Raw genomic sequence first — 9,405 nt, 5'->3', positions numbered from 1 at the left:
TGTTCTGGGTTTTTTAACAGAGGGCTTCATCCATTCTGTTAAAATGTTTACGTTTTGTTATTGTAGTTCTTTTCCTGCAGACTCTAGTCCTGATTGGACTGGGGATATTCATATGTGTGTCCGTCGCTTAATGACATCCATAAAGGCCAATTTATGCTCCGACGCATAGCCTCTGCAGCCGTCAAATCTGTCACACCGCCTGCACAGAGGTTCTGCAACCGTCGTCGCGCACCTCAAAAAAATCCTGACTATGCGTCGGACAGTTGCAAACCCACGCAGACCTCAAGCGGACATGTGCAGATGAAAAGCACCTGGTATGCCTTTCCAGCTGTCTTTGTGGTCGTCTGTCTTGATTCGGTGCTGGGATGCCCAATTTTTAACAACCGAGGAACAATGGACAATTATGACGAAAGGTTAATCGAGGAGGTTTGGAAGTACAGCCGCTTGTACGATGCCTCAGACAAATTATATAACTATATATATTATATTCGTTGTCTAGCAACTCTAGATCCATCTCTGTGACTGTGATATCTTGCAGACGTGATATTGTTGTTTTAGAAGATAAAGACTCCTGCCGGCGCCGCCGAAGTTTTCGTGACCATCCGCCAAAGTTCTTGTGAGTTCTCCAATAGGCTCCCCATTGCGCTTTGCAGGGAAGCTGCTGTGCGTCCCTAGAAATTCCAGCCGACGGTGCAGAAGCTTACCAGCAAATCTGGGTCGCAACCAGACCCAAGTGACATTTGATGTGTGCGGTTGCAGAAGTCTAAACTGCCCCTAAGGCTGAAGGCTCTCTGGATTCAGCAGAGCTGTCCAAAGCCCATTTCCTATGCTGGATAGAGCTCTAACTGCTGAACCCGTGAAACGTGAAGGGATAGGAGCAAGGAACAGAAACTAGGAGGTATCTGGATCAAACCATTGCCTTGCTTCTGCCCTATTGGAGAAGAATACCTCTACTATATCTCACGGAATGATGCATCATCTTCTGGCATGGGGGTGTACCAACAATTCACACAAAGTTGTCCCGAAAAAAACGTTATATCCTGTTTAAAACAATACAGCTAAATCAGTGTCAATCTAAGAATCCAGGCTAGTTTCTTACAGTATGGGCATGGGGTAACACTCAAGCTTTGCAAGCTGTAACGCACGATTGATATGGGAACTAGATTTTTTTGGGGTCCTGTTTGGTCTTTTCTTTTGTAGTAACAGTTTATTCAAGTGTCCTTTTTTGCAATATAATCAGAGAGAAAGTGAAATCAGCCATGATAAGAAGGATCATATTCGGACCACAGTTAGAATCTAAGTATGGGCATCATTTCTTATTATAATCAGAGATGGGAAGTAACGAAGTACAAACACTTTGTTACTGTACTCAAGTAGATTTTTCTGATATTTTTACTTTACTTTACTACTTATTTTTATGGCGACTTTTTACTTCTACGCCTTACATTTTTACACAAATATCTGTACTTTCTACTCCTTACATTTTAAAAAATTGGCTCGTTACTTCAGTTTTGAATCATTTCAATGGAGTTACCGTTATTATTTTTCACGTCATCAAAACCAAATTCAATCTAATTGGATGGGAATCTACGTTGCATTTGACGCACCGCTACAAGATGAATCAACAGATTCGGCGGTATTCATTGGCGGCAAATCATTGCAGCTTGGTGCCGGTGGCGTTAGCATAGTAGCATGGACGACGAGATGATTGAAAATGAACACAACGGAGATCTAGTCCTATTGGCAGACATCCATTTAAAATGTAGGCAACAGCATGAAAAAAGTGGTTTCTACTTTTACTTTTATACTTTAAGTAAATTTACAAGCCTGTACTTTGTTACTTTTACTTGAGTAAAGAAGTTTAATCAGTACTTCCACTTTTACCAGAGTATTTTTTAACACAAGTATCTGTACTTTTACTCTAGTATGGAAAGTGAGTACTTTTGCCATCTCTGATTATAATTTACCATAAACAAAAGGCATGTCATTTTAATAACTCAATTTTTTTTTACATTCATTCTTCACTTCAGCAGTGGCTTGCACAGACTTTCAGAAGGACAGCGGTGGTAAGAAAAAATAAAGGAAGATATAACAGACATTCACCACTGTAGATGACACTTTAGCATGTGTTTTAGCCCCACAGATGGCACTTTAGCATGCATTTTGACTCCCAAGAAGGCATCTCAAAGCATGGCAGTGGAACTTCTGTAGAAAAAATGGGACATTATGAAGCTTCGAGTCATCAGTCGAGCAAATAAATAGAATCTTTAATGCTTTATGAAGCTATACAGTATCTCACTGTCACTAGTAAACTAAACACTATTGAATCATTGGTTGTTTAGATGTTTGCTTTTGTTTCAGGTAAATAATTTCTTTCAGTGTTTTCCGATGTATATTCATCAATGTTTTTCCCTTTGTTTAGATCCTAAATTAGGGATAGATGTATGGGAGTGGCCGGTCAAGCACTTCTTAGATGATGTCATGCATTGCTTCTCTGTGTAACTCTAAATGAAGGGTTTTCTTTTTATGGAAGTATTATTTATGTTTTTGTTCTTATTCCTTTTGGGGTTTTGCAAACCATTCAGGTATATAGATGGGTTTTTAAGTTTAATTGATAATCCAATTACCTTTTTTTGCTTGGATTTTTTCCCATTGTCTAAAGGGGAGTAATGATGAGGTTAAGGGGTTTTTCAGTTCAGTATTAAACTGTAAGACGGAAAATTGTAAATGGGGTATATATCATTTTACTTTTTAACAAAGTTGTTAGAATTGTAGATTAGAGCAGCTCTGAGGCATTCCATTCAATTCTTCAATTCTGGAATCACAGCTTTATGCTGCTTTACTTGCTGTACAGCGCCATCAAGTGGTAATTGGATGTAAAACAGGCTGAGTGATCATAATGTAATGATTTGTAGCTGCTAAGCTTAAAATGTAATATAAATATGTGGATGTGGATAAGGATGTGCTCTCTTCATCCTCTGACATGGGAGCTGGCTCGGAGCTCGTCTGCCTGGCTGTGTGTTTCCTGGACGGGGCCGCCTTTTACAGCTGCTTTTTGTACAGGTGCTGGTCATAAAATTAGAATATCATGAAAAAGTAGATTGATTTCATTAATTCCATTTAAAAAGTGAAACTTGTATATTATATTCATACATTACATACAAACTCATATATTTCAGATGTTTATTTTGTTTAATTTTGATGATTACAAATGACAACAAATGAAAATCTCAAATTCATCATATCAGAAAATTAGAATATTGTGAAAAGGTTCAAAATTGATGGCCCCTGGTGCCACACTCTAATCAGCTAATTAACTCAAACCACCTGCAAAAGCCTTTAAATGGTCTTTCAGTCTAGTTCTATAGGCTACACAATCATGGGGAAGACTGCTGACTTGACAGTTGTCCAAAAGACGACCATCGACACCTTGCACAAGGAGGGCAAGACACAAAAGGTCATCGCTAAAGAGGCTGGCTGTTCACAGAGCTCAGTGTCCAAGCACATTAATAGAGAGGCGAAGGGAAGGAAAAGATGTGGTCGAAAAAAGTGTACAAGCAAGAGAGATAACCGCACCCTGGAGAGGATTGTGAAACAAAACCCCTTCAAAAATGTGGGGGAGATTCACAAAGAGTGGACTGCAGCTGGAGTGAGTGCTTCAAGAACCACCACACACAGACGTATGAAAGACATGGGTTTCTGCTGTCGCATTCCTTGTGTCAAGCCACTCTTGAACCACAGACAGCGTCAGAAGCGTCTTGCCTGGGCTAAAGAGAAACAGGACTGGACTGCTGGTGAGTGGTCCAAAGTCATGTTCTCTGATGAAAGTAAATTTTGCATTTCCTTTGGAAATCAAGGTCCCAGAGTCTGGAGGAAAAGAAGAGAGGCACTTCATCCACGTTGCTTGAAGTCCAGTGTAAAGTTTCCACAGTCAGTGATGGTTTGGGGTGCCATGTCATCTGCTGGTGTTGGTCCATTGTGTTTTCTGAGGTCCAGGGTCAACGCAGCCACATACCAGGAAGTTTTAGAGCACTTCATGCTTCCTGCAGCTGACCAACTTTTTGGAGATGCAGATTTCATTTTCCAACAGGACTTGGCACCTGCACACAGTGCCAAAGCTACCAGTACCTGGTTGAAGGACCATGGTATCCCTGTTCTTAATTGGCCAGCAAACTCTCCTGACCTTAACCCCATAGAAAATCTATGGGGTATTGTGAAGAAGAAGATGCAATACACCAGACCCAACAATTCAGAAGAGCTAAAAGCCACTATTAGAGCAACCTGGGCTATCATAACACCTGAGCAGTGCCACAGACTGATCGACTCCATGCCACGCCGCATTGCTGCAGTAATACAGGCCAAAGGAGGCCCAACTAAATACTGAGTGCTGTACATGCTCATACTTTTCATGTTCATGCTTTTCAGTTGGCCAACATTTCTATAAATCCTTTGTTTTTATTGGTCTTCAGTAATATTCTAATTTTCTGATATGATGAATTTGAGATTTTCATTTGTTGTCATTTGTAATCATCAAAATTAAACAAAATAAACATCTGAAATATATGAGTTTGTATGTAATGTATGAATATAATATACAAGTTTTACTTTTTAAATGGAATTACTGAAATCAATCTACTTTTTCATGATATTCTAATTTTATGACCAGCACCTGTATCTCTGCTTCTGTCTCCTTGAACCCCAGTCGGCCTCGGCAGATGGCCGCTCACACTGAGCCTGGTTCTGCTGGAGGTTTCTTCCTGTTAAAAGGGAGTTTTTCCTCTCCACCGTCGCTACAAGCATGCTTAGTGTGAGGGATTGTATTTGAGTCAATGAGTCGATGCAATCAACTGGTTTTCCTTAGACAGAAAACTTTGTATCAATTTGACTGTATGATCTGGTGAACTGGAAAGTGCCTTGAGATGACATGTGTTGTGAATTTGGCGCTATAGAAATAAACTGAATTGAATTGAAATAATGTTGGTGATTCTAAAAGATACATGACTGGTTTAAAAAAGATGGGGAAAAACTGTTCGTAATGAGATGCGCTGTTGTGACTTTGAAACTGTGCTTATATTACTGGGGATATCTTATTCTCTTTGAAAAAACAAATTCAGACTTTCTCTTTTTTAGATTATTTTACACTTTAACAAGCAAAAAAATATTAAAAAAAAATACAAGTGACACACATTTCTCTGTCTTTTTATTTAGTCACAAGATAATTAGCTTTTAAGAGACACTGGTACTTGTATCAAATTATCAGCAGTTAGTTTACCAGGGGGAGGCAGGATCCTTCCCCTTTTTAATACATAAAAAAAAACAACATTTAAGGTTTATTGTGATCCTTCTATCAACAACTTCTATCAAGAACAGGTCTGTAATGATTCAAATTATATTTGGGATTTAAAAATGTTTTGTGGATATCGGCCATAAAACAGTAGATGGAGCCCTAAAACTGTGATGAAAATGTGAAAGTGCAACACCTTAAATCTTTGTTGGAATAAAACTGTAAATGTAGAAAAATAAAATAAATCTAACAAACCGGACAAACAAAAAAATGATTTAGTAACTTTTATTTAGCCTCCTAGATAGGGGACAAAAACGTTTTCTTATTTGGACAGAAAAGGATAGTTTTGATAACAAATGAAAAGATTTTTTGTTGTTGTTGCAGAACAGCAGAACCAGCTTCAAAGCGTTGAACTGCTTCCCAACTAGCTTTGAAATGAGAAAGTCCTTCAGATGAAGGAACAAACATTCTCTACTAGGAAAACTCTTTTTTTTTTCTTAACCATTGTAAGACAAAAAAATCAAAATCTAACTTATTCTACTCTGATACACATAAATCCAATGCAATAGATTGCCTTCAGATATCATTCATTAAACACAGTTCCAGTTGGTATAAATTCACATCAGTCAGATTATACCTAATGCAACTAAGACATAGTTGCAGATATAACTAAAATATAGAAAGAAAGATGAGCAGGTTAAATTACCAAAGAAAGAAAAGATAGATAGATGGTGGAGGAAAGATTTTTGCACAATGCAACTAAATTCTCTAAAACCTTGGAGGAGCAGCAAGGCTACAGCAGGTCAGCAAACACTGCCTACAATCAGCTTATAGTATGTTTGTGTTTTGGTTGTGTTCAGGACACACAGAACATTGGAGGCAACCAACCACCTCACAAGGATTAATCACTTATAGGTCTTTATCATTGGAAGTTACTGTCAGTTCATACTGGATGTCCAGAAAAAAAGCAGACATTCAAGGAGATTCTCCAATCAAAGATGAAAAGACAATATTTAAATGAAAACATCCTGTTTTTCTATTCTGTTTCTACCTTAATTTATATAAAAAAGGACTCCGAGGAGCCCAAACTGCTTCATTACGGTCAGTAATTCACTCAGACCCTGATGGTGGTGTTTGATCATCACTGATCACCCCTGGTTCAATCAGAGAAGGGATGTTTCTCTGATGGTGCACACAAAGAAGGAAAGACGTTCAAACATTAATCAAATTTATTCCAGTAATTTCTACATATCGATGATATAAGCAGACATTGCAGAGGACGATCTCACCTTCTATCTTAGGCCTTTTGCCATCTTTTCCATTCAGCTGATGAACCAGCAGCATTTGGCTCACTTAAACAAAAAGTGAACAGATAAAGAAATGAACAGATGTAGCAGAAAAAGAAATGAATCTTCAACAATGATAAGCTACACTGTAAACAGTGCTATAACATTTCCTGCACACGTGGGTAGTTCTGTAGATGTGAGCCTCTCCGTGTTTAAAAAAAGATAATATATGATAAACTTTATCAATCTCACAAAGGAGAAGTTTGCTTATTAAAGCAGCTCTTAGTAACACGCATGTGGGCTGCAGATAGTGAAAGAATACGCTACCAAAAAAATAACAAGTGTGCAAAACGAGAGATAGTTTCAAGGTTATTTTGAACAGTCAGACACTAGTAGGGATGAAAAAATCTGCCGTAGCTCTCCTTCCTGTTATAAAGCTATCTCAGCTGGCTGCTGACAGGGCTGCCCAGCTCCTCTAGAGTCTGCTGCAGTGGGCGAGAGCAGTAGTCCATGAAGGATGTGAGCTTGGCTACCATCATCCTCTCACCACCTTCAAAGAGTCCAATGGGCAGCCAAGGACAGAACTGGGCCTCCTAAACCAGCCTTTTCAGCCTCTTACCTTCCTGCTCTGTGCTTTGATAGCAGAGGCTAACACAGTCAGCACCATAAGCCTGCACAATCCAAAGGACCTCATTCTCCACAAAAGGTGACCGCACAGTTTACTCTTGAGGTAAACACACAGTTACTTTAAAGAACACATAAGGAAATAAACCACATCATGAAAAAGCATCAGGCCAGCTAAACCAGGCTGAGGTCCTGTGTGTAAATCATTAAACAAATATAAATTTTATAAAAAGGCAACCAAAACGTTAAGGAATGCAATCTGGTTGTAAAGCACACTTGATATTTTAAGTTTAAAAAAAATGCTGTTACTGTATGAGTAGGTAAAAACACAAAACAGCTGTAATTTGTTACACTGTCCAACCAGCACAGGGCAGATAAGACCCTAAATAGGTCTTTTTTATTTTTATTTTAATGTTTTCAATAAAAATGGAGAAGTACCTTTTGAAGGAGGAACAAAAAACACAACTGATAGACAAAATGTAAGCCTGAAAGATTTTTTTTCCATATTTCAGCTCAGAGATCCAGATAGAAGTTTATAGTCAGGAAACATCTGGATTCATGCTCATAAACAGCATATTTGGCATTCAGAGAAACTTATAGTTCATTTAAAAAATAAAATAAAATATAAATCCAGAAGAACAGCTTGTTTCAGCTGAACACCAAGGACATTTAAGAAAGCAGTCCAGCAGCAACAATAGTTACAAATAAAGGTTTCAAAGCTGCTCAAAGGAAAACATGTAATAAAAAACTGTTAGCCACACAGGAACAGGATGGTATTCGACACTCAAAAAGCAGCATTGCTACCTGAATGAATTTAATTCTGCTCGCTTTACTTGTATAGCTCCAATTCATAACACGTCATCTCAGATCATTGGAAAAAGTTTTCTATTGAAGGAAAACCAGCTGATGACATCCATTCCTAGGAGGATGCAGGGACAATAGATATCTGCTTGCATTGTGTCTTTGACTCTACAGCAATCCCTCACACCAAGCATGCATGCAGTGAGAGTGGAGAGAAAAATCTCCCTTTAAACTAGGGGTGCCCCAATACCAAACTGATATTGACCCGATGCGATTAGCGCAAAGCCTATTGTAGAATGTTGGAAAGGCTCGATGAAGTAATATCACTAAAGGGAACAAAAGTCAACAACAAAATGTATGAAACCAACTGACCCATTTTAAATTAACTAATGAGTTACAGAAACGTTAAACAGAGGCAGAGTGTTTCTATCACCATGAAAATATCTGAGATTTTAGATGCCGGTCAAAAAAAGTCAGATTTTTTTTTGCCGAATATAAAAATATCTGATATTGCTACTTTTAACAGGAGTGGAGGTTTAAGGAGATAGAAATAGAAATACAAGAGCAACAAAGAAACACTGTAATCTGTAAACTGGGTCCATAGGATCTGTCTAGGAAAGAAAGTCAAGCAGATGAGTCCAGTTTTGTTGTCAAAAGGGATCAAAGGAGGATGTTTCAGTCTCTGCTCCAATGACCTTTACAATTCATCATTAAGCATTAAGAGTCATCCTTAAGCTTCAGCAGTTCTAAGATAGATCAGTGATCTACAACCTTGGCTTTGTAGCTCACTTAATTTGCCAATCAAGCACCTTTGTCCTATTATATTTATTTTTTAACATGTGTTTTATTCTTTAGTTCTTTGCTGCCCCACTTCCTGGTAAATAAGATCTAAAACTGCCTCTGACTATGAAGCTTGTTGATCTGTATAGTTTAACCTGTCAGAAGGGCACATTCAGTTAGTCACAGCAAAAGTTTAGCAAATAGCTACTGGTATGTCTAGGAGAGAAACAGGACTAAGCCCTAAAAAGCAGGCCCAACCTTATCATCTGCAATCACAGATGTCGATGAGAGAAGCTCAGCTGATATTTCCCACCACAAGGATCTAACAGCCAAACAGAGCCAGAAAATGAAGCTAAAATGCTAAAAGAATGAAGCAGAAAAGTCTGATCTGAGAAAATATCCTAGAAGATTAGAAAGATCCTGTAACACTTTCATGCATAAGTCATTGAAATAAAACCTCATTGTTACTGAAATTGAGTTTTTTTAATTTTATATTTCTCGATATTTGAGGATCTCAGAAGCAAATAGACATTAATCTATACCTTCTCTTGGTTATTAGACTATTGTTTATGAAGTTTGTAACTATCATAATTACTAATAGTGTCTCACACAATGTTAGAGACAGGTTTA

Source organism: Cyprinodon tularosa, unplaced genomic scaffold (assembly GCF_016077235.1).
Source record: "Cyprinodon tularosa strain WSP-4 unplaced genomic scaffold, ASM1607723v1 ctg580, whole genome shotgun sequence".
NCBI classification, from domain to species: Eukaryota; Metazoa; Chordata; class Actinopteri; order Cyprinodontiformes; family Cyprinodontidae; genus Cyprinodon; species Cyprinodon tularosa.
The sequence above is the reverse complement of the archived record's forward strand: the minus strand, read 5'-3'. Positions refer to the sequence as shown.